This window comes from Acartia tonsa, chromosome 2 (genome assembly GCF_053477335.1).
Source record: "Acartia tonsa isolate MP-2025a chromosome 2, ASM5347733v1, whole genome shotgun sequence".
NCBI classification, from domain to species: Eukaryota; Metazoa; Arthropoda; class Copepoda; order Calanoida; family Acartiidae; genus Acartia; species Acartia tonsa.
In genome coordinates, this window is record NC_137261.1 from 30445588 (window position 1) to 30459243 (window position 13656).

The following is a 13656-nucleotide window of genomic DNA, read 5'->3' on the forward strand; positions in this document are numbered from 1 at the left end:
AAAATTTAATTTATTTTTTAGATTTAATTGAGTATGCGGTTGGGGGTCAATAGTTACCGACGAAACATAAATCTAAGCGAATAAATGATCAAGTACATGATCGGTCTAAAATTTTAAAATGAAAAAAACTATAGTTTTATAATTAAAATAAGCTACCTTTGAATTACACCATTCTTGTATTTTGAGCAAAATTGTATTATTTTGTCTTTAAAGATTTATAAGTTGTTCTAATGTCTATTTGAGTGTAGGAGTAGGATTCTTAAAAAACTAAATATTTCAAAATAGTTACAGTTTAGTAGCGCGGCTACTATATATTTAGGATATATCCGTTCGTTTGTCCGTCTGTACCAGTATGTCAACAAATATGTTATAAGATAACTAATGAAACCTTACATTTATTTGTATGCAGATTCCTGTAAAAATAATGTTTAAGCAGTCTGACCCTATCTTAAATTCTTTATCAGTTAAAAGCGGTTACGCCTCTAAAGGTATCTTATATATCTGGAGGGGGATATTTTTTTCCAGAGATAAATTATCTTAGGAGGGTGGGAGTACTCTTTCTTAAAATAGTTATAAACCTTCTCTTGGCCTATAAGCTTACTGTGAAGGAGAACCTTATCAGTCCAGCGGTTAGCTAAATTTTAAGCTACAGACAAAACAAAGATAGTCAGACAAATCTTCTGTTACTTTTATACAAGGATATTCAAAATATTTGTTTGACCTAATGCAGAGGCGTCCAAGCTTTTTTTTTGGGGGGGGGTAAAAATTTGTTAAAGGGGGGGGGGGGGGGAAATTCGTATTTTTTGGGGGTAAAATGACAAATTTCCCCCCCCCAAAAAAAAATTTTTACCCCGGGGGTAAAATTTGCTTGAGGTGTATTTACCCCCCCCTGAAATCTGTTGGCAGAGGTAAATTTTATTTGTTAGATATTTTTTTATTTTTTTTGGGGGGGGGTAAATACCCCCTTTTAATGGTTGGGGGTGCCTATGGCAACCCTAAATTCATTTGGGGGGGGGGGGGGTAATCCCCACTTTACCCCCCCCCCCCCTTGGACGTCTATGACCTATGTCACTTTTAAATAGAGGAAGTTATTTTTATGGTAACTTTTTTTTTCTTAATGCTAGTCCCAAATGTTTTGGGCCGTTTCTATTTCCCCCTAAGAAAGTGTTTAATGCATTCTGACAAAATGGTTAGCCCTAGGGAACCAAATTATGTGAAAATAGTTTTAGTATCGCTCCTACTCATAAAATCTATATATGTAGTAACTAGTGAATGCACTTCTAGCACAAAAGGGCTTTGTGTTCAAAAGGGTAGAGAAGGGATAAAATAGCCTTAATCCGTCCTATGACCGAAAACTAAAACTGAAAACTAGGTTAAGATGTTTAAATTATTATTTTGACAAAACAGAATTATTTTTATGTCTTGATATGAAATAAGGATATTGTTTAATCTGCCTATCATTTCTGGGGATTGTCTAATGCTATAAAATACATAAGAAAGCTTAAATTTTTATAACAAACAATAATAGCCAAGAATATGTACGTTGTACTTAATACAGTTACACCGCTTATAGACATAATTCATATTAATGTTTTGTTACAAGGTTCGATTCTTTAAAAGTAAAGAGAAAACCATGGGGGTTTAGTTATTAATGAGGATAAAATGTCTTAAATAGTGTAGGCATACAGAAAATAAATTTTGCGGCAAAAATAGTTTTGGCTTTACGGCTGTCAATCCCGTTCATAACATTGACATATGACACGCTTCGATGGGAACACTTTATTGTTGGTTATATAGAAAGGTTGGTAACTTAACATCACGCTTTCATCTTTAAATAATACAATGTGTGTATTGGATGAATTAATTTCTTCTTGTTTCCCTTCTATCCTATCTAATATTTTTTTGTCTTACCTTTAAGATCTCGCTAACCACTGAACCGATTGAGTTCTAAATTTTGGATAAGCTCCAAATAGGTACAGGGATGCTTTTTTCTTTTCCTACAGATTTATACTAGAGGCACAGCTTAAGATTTCGATATTTTTGACTATTTTATTTATGGGTTAATGTCTTTGGGTGTAATTAGGCTATTTGGATCATGGAAAGAAAACGAAGTTGCCGGTTTCATCGTATTTTCATAGTAGCTTTTGAAGGGTTATTTTTATTTTTGTGCTTTTCTACCCTTTTTAATACAGACCCCCGTAGATGATATGGGCGCAACCTGAAAAAACCTATAAACATTTTAAAAAGATGCTTGTATTAAACATTGTAGTAAAATTATAAAAAAAACATTTATTTTGTCTATTTGTCCTCCTTTCTTTATATTATTGAATTAAGGGGATACTTTTATACACTAATTGTTTAGAGGATATGTAAGTATTTCTTGGGACGTAGGGGGGGGGGGGGGGTAGGTCTTGATACGCCCCACCCTTCCTGTTCGTATATGATATTATCCATAGCCATATAAAATTCTTCACCAAGGAAATGGATAATTTTTTCAAAAGAAAAATGTTAAACAAAATTGACAACTTTAAGTGGTTCCAGGACAAACACAGGAGTCCCAAACGTCGGAGTGGACAAACGCAGGAGTGTTAAATATTAATTTTATTAAGTATTTCTATACAGATTAGGTTAGGTTACGATATGAATGAACAAATAAGCCCCCCGCAGGGGTAAGGCATTTAAAAAGTCCGACGTTTGGGACTCCTGCGTTTGTCGTAGGACCCTTTAAGTTTTGTTTGTTATTTTCAAGAACTAAGTAACGATTACAAGGCGTTGAAAATTTCAGGCGCCTATCTTGAGAAAATCACGTTTCCCCTAAAAAGTTTCAGACAATCATACTTAAATACAGACATAAGGATGGACAGATGGACGTTTCAAATTATAGAGTAGCTATATAATGTCGAAATGAGGTTATAAAAGCTATTTTTCTTGATGTTACAGTAAATATTACTATACTTCTATAATGTGAATAAACGTAAAATTAGATTCATAAATGATTATTGGGATATTGTTATAAGATAATACAATTTATTAGGTACAGTAATATGTTTTTCTTTTTTTCAAAAAATGACATATAGAATAATTAAAAGTCGACAGCTTTAAGTTTATTTGATATTAACTATTTAGATTATATGTCCCTTTTTCATACAGACTAGATACGGTGTGCTAGGTTTATTGAGACAATTTAAAGAAATATTTTTTGACGTTTTTAATATCAACAATTATACTTTTCAATCAGACCAAGAGACGTCCAAGTAGGAAGGGAAAGGGGTGTCCCCCCCCAAAAAAAACAAAAACAAATGCACATGCGCATTTAATACCCCACTATCCTCACCTTTGAAATTTCTTACTTTACCCCTACTTCACCCTTCAAAAAATAAAAAGCTTGGACTTCATTGGTTAGACCTTTAATAAACAATGAATTAATTTATTCTAAAATGAAATGAAATAATTATTTTAGTAACTAATTATCATGGTGGAAAGAAAGAGTAGTAGATTAAGTTATATCAAATTCTCTTAAAGACTATTTCATTAAGATAATTAATTTAGAGTTAAAATTTTAGCAATATAATAATTTTGTAAATTACTAATGAAGTAGACCATAAACTTATTTTAAGGACAAGCCATTTTACAATTATATATATTTATAATTAATCTTATATTGTGGCGAATTAATTGAATTAAAGTCTAAATTTAACAGTTTGTATTATATTACACAAAATTAATATTAACAAATATATTTAAATTTCACAATTAATGAACTAAAACATCACGAAACCTTACTAACAAGATGAAAATACGAAGACATTTTTAATCCTTCTTTTCACATTTATTGTACTTGGTTGCCTGCTAACCCCCAAAAGGCAAAAGGATGTTCGTAGTGTACATCCTTGTTTAAATGGGCACCAAAATACCTACAAATAATCTGAAGGACCCAATAATGGAATACCTGGCTGGAAAACTTGACTACAGAAATTTGCAAAAAAAAAACAAGGATGACAACATCCATAAAAGCGAAGCTCTGAAACGATAGGACACACGGACATTAACACTTGTATAGTGTCAGAACTGAATAATCAGAATATAAATGAATAAGAGTCAAAGCAAAATTGTGAGTAAATTTGTTGAAAAACTTCTTGATACAGGATAATGTTTATGGACATACTTACATTTTTAGGACTTGATTTTAGAGTTGCTTTGCTTATAATATTGTACTTTGTTGTCCCATGAATCAGTATACTAAAAATCAGAACATTCGGATAATTAGATCACATAAAATTTTTTTGTTAAAAAAGTAAAAAAGCAACATGTTTAAAATGGACGTACGGACATTCTGGTAATGATTATAGAGTTGCTACGCTTTCTAAATCATACCTAACTACTTCAGAAATCACCATGCAAAGTTTGAAATCGATAGGACAAATAATTATGCATATTTTTTTATATAGAATACGTATCCCAACCCTAAGCTGTTTGGCGCTCCTTTAATATATCCATCCAAAAAACTTCTCCAGTTTGACGAAATTTAAATAAATGTTGTAACATCTGTCAGTATGACTTGATAACATACAAAATTTTGATAATTGTGCAATAGTTTTGATCAGAGGCGTGCAGAGGATTTTACCAAGGGGGTGCGTGAAGCGCTCTAAAAAAATTGTACACCCTCCCTAAAACAAAAAACGAATGGGTTGTATTATCTTCAAGTGGGAGTGTAATTTTAGTGCAAGGGAAGTGAGTCCAACCCCACATAATCAACATTCTATAAAGTAAAAAATGTTCCTATTAACTAGTAAATTGTCGCTCGAAGCGCGCAATTTTTATTACAACCCCTTAAAATTTATAGTATGTTTGACTTTTATACCTAGACATCCCCTTGAGTGAATTAGGGGGGTGTATGTAATTTCTGCACGCTTCTGGTTTGGATTTTATAGTAGCTACTCTATAAATTTGCCTTTCCACATAATTTTCATGCATGAATATTAGAATATAATAAAAGAACATTTAATTTTCATTGTTACAGTAGAATCTAAATAAGAATATATAGGAACCCAATAGTTCCAGAAAGGGCTTTGTATTGGTTCAATTACATAAAGTAGATTGTTATTTGTTCTCTATTTTGGGGAAGCTTTTCATTGTACACAGGATTGTTTTAAGTCATCTGATTTTATGATTTAACTCGTGGGATGGTTTTGGTCCATTCAAATAAAGGGCGCCGCAATCCTTCGTGAATTTTCTAATCAAAAAGGAACAAATATTCTTAAAAACAAAAGAAAGAAATTCCAAATATATAAAAATTCAACTTCCTTTATAATAGACTTTTAGGAATTATAATGCAAAAGATTGAATTTAATAGAACTATTCTAATATGCCTTAATTAAAATTAAAGATATTTATGAGCTATCCGTTACAAACAGAAGTCAGAAAAGTTTCTCTTTAGAAAATTAGAGTCATTTAGAGAGACTGCTTTGTGATTAGTTTAAATAAATGTAGGAGGGAACTTTGTACTTAAGTTTGCGATACTAATAACTTTTGACGACATAAAAAGTCCTTATGCAGATTTTATTTTATTTTCTAATTTAATATTTTTTAGAATATATCTGACTTGGCTATTTACTTTTGAGACAAATATTCCTTATTCGATATTATAATTTCTTATCTCCCCACCCACAACATTTGCTCATCCAAATAAAAAGAATAAAATTAGAAAACTATTTTTTATTACAAGTTTTGGCGAAAAAAGGAAAGTAGATTTCTGCTTTTTTGGTAGTCATGAATATTTTTGTGTTTTAACAAGGATAATTATGTGCATAAGTAGCTAAAATCCTTGCGTGACGGCCGGGCCTTGAATAGAACTTTATCCTTAAAGGGGTGTAGGGTCCCACCCCCGTCATCAAGTGTTAACTAAAACAACAAATAACATGCTGATATATCATTGGATAAACAAATAGGTACACCCCATGAAAAGATAAAAGCCTAGATGATGCCTAAACAGATAAATAAAATTAAATATTTACTTATCATAATTATGACAATGATAATGGGTGTTTTGAATACAAATGAGTTTAAGAAAACAACCGTTTTCAAAAGGATATAAAACGTGACCATTAAAAAATTAGAAGTTTGTTGAAGCGAAGCTACTAAAAATCACTTCATTTGTCCGTTCAAAGCGGAAAAAATGATTCGCTCAGCAGCTGTTGGAGATAGCTTGCCAATAATATGTTTGATCAATGAGCATTTATCATTCAACCCATGTTTTTTTTTCGTTAATGTGTTTTCAAATTTATGCTTATTCTTTGAGATGAACATAAACTCTAAAACTCACTTGTCTGTCCGTTTGTACATTTTAATTTATTAAATATTGTACTCATTTATCTATAAGAAGCGAAGCATAAAAAATCATGGATTGTTAAAAAAAAGTTTAGTGCATATGACAAAAAAATCGAAATCACGAAACCTTTACCTATAAATTTCTAATGTTCCGACATGTTGACGAAGCAACTATATACTAGATGCTCTTTGGTAAAGAGTGTCTTCACAAAAACAGGAGTCTATCCTAAATCAGCTGAAAAAAATCACATTTCCCCCATAGCGTTGTGAACTGACAAACAGACGGACAGAATAACCCACGGACTGACAAAGTGAATGTTATAAAGCTTTTTAATAAAAATATACATGCAGCAAAATTACCTTAAGGAACAATACTGCAAACAAGGATGACAACATACATAAGTAACGAAGCTCAAAAATTATAAAGGGAAAAATTACTTTAGAGAAGTGTCATATACAAAAAAAACATTTAACATGATAAAATAGGTAAAACAAGAAACCTTTAAAACCACAAAAGCTTAAAAATCTAGGAATCAATCTGGCACCCCCATTAATAGACAAATCTGAATGAAACTTGCTGGAAATTTGTATAATATGAGCAAACTCAATCCCTGATAATTTCAGCCGTCAATCCTGAATAGGAATCGAGAAAATCCAGAAAACCTAAAAATCTAGGCATCGATCTAGCACCCCAATTAATAGACAAATCTTACCAAAACTTCGTGAAGATTCTAAAATTTATTAATCCCTGAAATTTTCAGCTCTCTATCTTGAAAAGGAATTGAGAAAATCACGAAAACTTTAAAATCTAGTAAACGATCTAGCACCCAAAATAACAGACAGATGGACAAAACAATGTAAAAATTAGATGGGCATATGTCATAGGAATCTTCACTAAAATATCAGCTGTCTATCTTTTATAGGAGCCGAGAAAATCACGTTTCTCCCATAGCGTTAAGGATGGATGGACTGACGGACGGACTAACGGACAAAGTGAATTATAGAGTAGCTTCGCTACTAAAAAATTTACTACCTTCGGACAATATATATGAATTAGCAGCAAATTTATTAATGTAAATGCTGCTACAATAATAAAAGAGACACACCTAAACTAATTTCTAAGAACTTTTAAAATAAAAAATCACAGTAAAGTTGCAGGTTGGTATGAACTTGAAAATAACTGTTTTATCACTCTATGAAATTATTTTAAGAATAGCTTAAAGTAAGGAAGTAAATAGTCACTATTTTTTTTGCCTTACCATACTTTAATATATGTATGTCGACGGGATAAGGCGAATAGTATATTCTTAAAAAGTAAAATTTAAATAAACTTAAGTATTTCGAAACTGTTAAACTTAAAACTTTAAATTTGGACACAAAATATAAAATTGCTAATTCTAGCCTAGGGTTTACGCTATACATATGTAAGGCAATGGTTATCTAGCTTATGAACCTTACAGGATTATGACTATTTTGTTTATATAATTCTTTATATCATTATTACATTAATGGCAACGAAACTTATTATATGTCGGATTAAAGTAGTAATCATTGATTTTGTAATAATGTTGATGTAAATATTAGACAAAAGGGCTCCTATATGCCATTTTAATAAAATGGGATTTATGTTTAAATGCTTTAAATATGCGTATATCAACAAACAAAACATTAGTACATTTTGGTAAACATAGGGTATAGAGTTCCTACGCTTTCAGAAGTGTACCTATTTGCTTTACAAACAGAAATCATCATTCAAAGTCTAAAATAGGACGATCAAAGATGAGGGATATTAATTACGGACAGGTGGACGGACCAACATTATATAGCAAAGATTTGCTTTAAAAAAAAATATATCAAGATGAACTTTATTTTTGCGGATATTAACTTGTTCCATTTATTCTTGAAACGTTTAAACTTGCGAACAATTTATGTACAATTAATATACAGTTGTGTAGCTTTTATATATCCACCATACTTTTCTGCTTTACAATTAAATTATAATTATTGGTAATCAATAAGTTTGATCCAATTAAATAATTTCTTTTTTCGTTTTTTAGACTAATCTATGAATTTATAATAGCTATGGAACTTAAGGGATAAGACAACGAACGATAAATTTATGTACCATTTTTAAGTTTTAGTAAAATATAAAGTAAGTTGCACACTTACAAAATATACAATAACTTCGTGCAAACTATTAATAAAATAAAATGTGTAATTAAGAATGTAAACTATGTATAGAACAAGGATGAAAACACTCATAAAAGAAAAGCACTGAAATCAAAGGAAAAAAAACGAACAGGAACCATTGTAGAGTTTCAAAGCAGAACAAGATAATACAGAATAATAAGCAGAATGTATACCAAAAACGTAAATATAGGGTTCTGATTAATGACAAACTTACATTTGCAGGACTAGATTTGTTGACCAAAAAGTAAAAAATCAGAATGTTTTTAACGGACGTACAAACTTTCTGTTTGTAGTGTTGCTACGCTTTTTACATTGTTACAGAAATCACCATATATAATTTGAAATTGCTCTGATAATCCGAAAATACCTGAATTAACGAATAGATCTAACTGTTACGTACGGGCGGACGTACAGACGGACATATAGACAAAATTATAGAAAGGCTTTGATTTCAAAGAGGACAAGGAAGAAGATTTTTAAGAGTTCAAGAATAATGACATTAGTAAAAGCGAAGTACTTATACACAAAAAAATAGTTGCTTTCAATTTTTGAACGTTAAGTTTCCATACAACATGTCTGTCCTTTCTTATTATTAACTTCTCGGTTCCATTCATAATATCAATGTTATATGATAAAGTGATTCCTAGGACAATCAGGTATTTTTGTAATTGGTTATTTATTTGTTAACAAAATGCATGTTTTTATTGGCTCAAATCTATGTTTATGACAAAAAAATCTAGTCTTGACATATTTTACGCACTAGCTATACAAATTAATTATAATAAAAAGATTTATTTACAGAGAAGCTACGCTCCTATTAAGTTGAGACCTCCCATAAAATTGTTTGTATTGAACCTAGAATCATTTTGCTTAATTGGATGGCAAGCCTTATTCAGTTGGGAAGATAAACAGACATACTTAAATAACCACATTAAACCATGTATCGTTTGATGTAGAAATTATCTACGAAAAAGAAAAGAAAAAATTAAGAAAAATAACAAGCATTAATAATTCCAAAAAATCTTTCATTTTCCAATCTGCAGACAAGTGCCTATATTATATGTACATAATTTGAATCTATCAAATCAATAGAAGCACAACTACTCTATAGCTAGGTTCTTTCAGAATATCCTCCCGTCTATCTGTAGGTTTGGTTAAGAAATTTTTTTTCAAAACATGATCGACTCATATTTACTATATTTTCCTGTATTACAATATAATTTTAATTCTTTTTCTATGTCTGTTTAGTGTTTATTATTGCTGTAATAATTATGGACATAATTGTCTTTGTTCTATAATGGTACGACAGTTTTTTAAAAGTAGGAAATATCAATAGGTTAAATATGTAATAATCTGCCTCACTCAAAACCCCCTGAAGCCCACAAACCTTCCCCCCAAAAAATCCCCCAAAGCCTTAAAGCATTCACCATGCAAAAACCCCGAAGCCCCCATTGAAGTGTGCACGATCATTTTATTAATAATCCTACAAAATGTTAGCATACGTGAATCTTAAGTGTATTGTAAAGTGTATGTATGCAAGAATTTACCTACTTGCTCTTTACCTTAGAAAAAATATAAGAACGTATTATGTTATTAAAAAAACATTATTTACAATACTAGTAAACCAATTGTATAACCCTAATATAAGTCCTTAGGTTAAACTTTTATGTCTTAGTATTGATTATTGACATGTCTTAAAAGTTAAAAAACTAGATAATTTCAAATTCTCAATTATATTATAAGCGAAGCATCTCTATAAAGAAATAAGTCTTGAAAAGTTAGTATGTCCGTATTATGCATCTTGTATTAACGGAATTTTTGTTTGAGAGTTCTAAACCTTTAGCATATTAAATGCGTTGTTACTTCATATTTGTCAATATTCTTATATAAATCGTACTAATTGAGCTTCGCTTTTTTGATAGTTGTCATCCTTGTTTTACGATATTTGACTACAATTGTACAGCAGCTATGCGTGAGATAAATATGTTAGCATCCCACAACATAATTTTTAATAAGACAGAAGGCGGAAAACCAAGCAATCAAATCTTATCCTATCTTTAATAGAACAAGCACAATATTATCCACAAGTAGTGCAAATTCAAGCATTTAAAAGCAGGTAGAAGGTATAACAAACAAGCAAAATCAATCTAAAATAATATCTGGGGGACTGATGGAAAGGTCGTCAACGACAGCTGAAAATATGTATAAGTTTCGTGATTTTTTGAATTAATTTCGTTGTTTATATAAGCTTATTTAAAAGATTTTGTAGGAGCTTATTTTTAAGATAATAAATTTATTAGATATAAAATTGTAAGCAAAACATTTCATATCCATAAATAATCAATGATTTTTTTTTCAATTTAATTATCAAAAACCTTATTTTTTTTTATTTTATTTTATTACCAATTAAATTCTATTTTGAATTATAATTCTGTTTTTGTTACCACGAAACGGTCCAAATCAGTTTGAGTGTATAATTTTCATGAGAATGTTCAATAATTGGACATATTTTTTTTAGCAAGGATAGGCTAAACATTAGAAGTAAAGCCACTTTATGCTAGTACATTGAAGTGTAAATCAAAATAGTACCCACAGTTTTATAACCATGTTTTCATATTTGTTGGCTCAAAAACTTTGGGTTCTTGTATAGAATTTTAATTGGGTGGTTTCAAACTAATAGAGTCCAAACTTTCAACCAAAAATTTTAATATAATCTGCTTATCAATATTGGGGATGTATTTTAATTTATCGTTTAATTATCGCTTTAATATTATTGACAAAAAAAAACAAGGTGATAAAACAGTCATCTAATGTACTAGTTGCTTTGCCTGTAATGTATTTTATATAAGCTATAACAAATTAGTAACATAAACGCAGTGACTTATGTCCAGAAATACAAAATGACTAAGATAATAGATGTGAGTCAGGACGGAAGATGACATTAGAATATAAATCATAATGGTCCCAAAGTTTTATAAAAACGAAATTTAATTCGGTTGTTTAAAATCTGTGGTTGCTTTTAATAAACCCTTGTCATAAAGAAATTACCATCGGTGCAGTGTTTAAACTTTTCGAGAATTAATCTTCAACTATATACAGATGGGTTAATTTTGTTTATCTTAATTAATTATGTCCACCAATTTTTTTTCGTTGTCTTAACCTTCAAAATTTAATATATTTGCTATTTATCAAGTGAAATCGAACAATGCCTTTACAAAACCAGTCATCAAAACAATTTTAGTACATAGCTGTTATAATTCAAATCTTATTATATAAAATTATACTTTATTATTCTTTTTTCATATGAATTGCTATTATGTTGTTATTGCTGCGCTTCTTGTTGACAATATTATTCTATTTATTATGAACACACAAAATAAATCTTTTCTAAATTAAATATGTTTTACTTCTCAATTAATTTTCATGATATTAGTTCCTTTCCTTTGGAAACTGTACGCATTAATGGGTAGTATTTTGGATTCAGTTTTTTTCTCGACTAATTGGCTGTATTGAGTTACGATATGCATGATAATTTGGACAAAAATGAAAATTGAAGAGTTTAAAAATCATTTACATTTATAAAAACTTATGTTAATTTTGTAAAATAACATGTACATACATACATATGTTTTTTTTTAACTGCATGAATAATATCAACATAAACTTACCAAAAATACCATGTGCACTTCTCACAATTCAAAGTAAATTACTTAACTGAACGAAACATAGAAAGACAACTGAATGTACATATATACCCCTCTTTTCTTTCAATTGTGCTACATTCCATATCCCTCAAGTGGCTCTCGGAGCAAGTTCTTATTTGTTGCCATTTCTCTCGGAGCCTTACCATATGTTCTGCGTTTTTACTCTCGTCATATCCCCTTCCCTTTCTCTAGGGTCTTTTCTTTAAAACTTATAACCTTACCCAATATTATCATTTCTTTCTCTCCGCCATTGTATACCTAGTATATGTAGATTTATACTACGAATCTAATAATCATAAAATTTCAAAATTATTCCTTAAAGATCGTCGTTTATCACCATAATGTTGGCTTTAAAGAATTCTGATTTATTTTATATTGATATATTATGGTTAGAAAGGTCAGTTTTTATTTTCTACCCATAATTTATCTCATACGAGCCAGAGGCTGCTGTCGATGACTCTTTAACGTAAGGATAACTAAGGGGGGCTATACTCTCCTTTTCTGTCCAAATAGGTAAAGTAACATAAAACGGACAACCAAATCTTTAATTGCACGACCTTTGTCTGGAAGATCTAACTGTGCATATTAATGAATTGCGCCTGTTTTGGGCCAAGGCTTTCTCCCTACTCTAACAAATAATGTCGAGGGGGGGGGGGGGGTAAAATGGCACGCGAAGCGCGCCGCAAATTTTTTTTACCCCCCCCCCCCAAAATTTTTACCCTGGGGATAAAATTTGCTTGGGGGGGTAATTACCCCCCCTGAAATCTGTTGGCAGGGGTAAAATTTGTTTACCCCCCCCCCAAAAAAAATTCACCCCCGGGGTAAAATTTTTGGGGGGGGTAATTTAAATTTTATCAAAAATTTAGTATTTAAAATGCGCGCGAAGCGCGCAAAAATTTTTTTTGTTAAAGATTTTTTATTTTGGGGGGGGGGATTTACCCCCCTAAAATATTGGGGGGGGGTAAATACCCCCTCCTAAATGGTTGGGGGTGCCTACGCCCCATTACCACCCCCCCCTTGGACGTCTATGCATTTGACATAGCAGCAATAGGAACTATTTTTAACGTCTTTAGCGTCGTTTTAACCACCCAGACGACGAGCGGATACGTTACGTGTTAAGCTACGATAGGTTGTCAAATATGTCCGGTTTTCTCAGTTAAGAAAAGTAAAGACAGTGGACGATAAAACAATCTTTCATCAAATATTTATGCGTGAAGTTCTGACTTCTAATATAGCAAGAAATCATAAGAGGGAAGAAATAGATGAATTATAATTTAATTTTAAATGCTCTTTTACACAAAAATATTATGAAACGTTTTCATAAAAAAAAGCTTTTACATATTGTTTTATGATCAAATAAATTAAAATAACGGTAATAAAATGAGAAATAAATGCATATAAAAAAATTTACAAAAACTATGTTTTAATTTAAGTG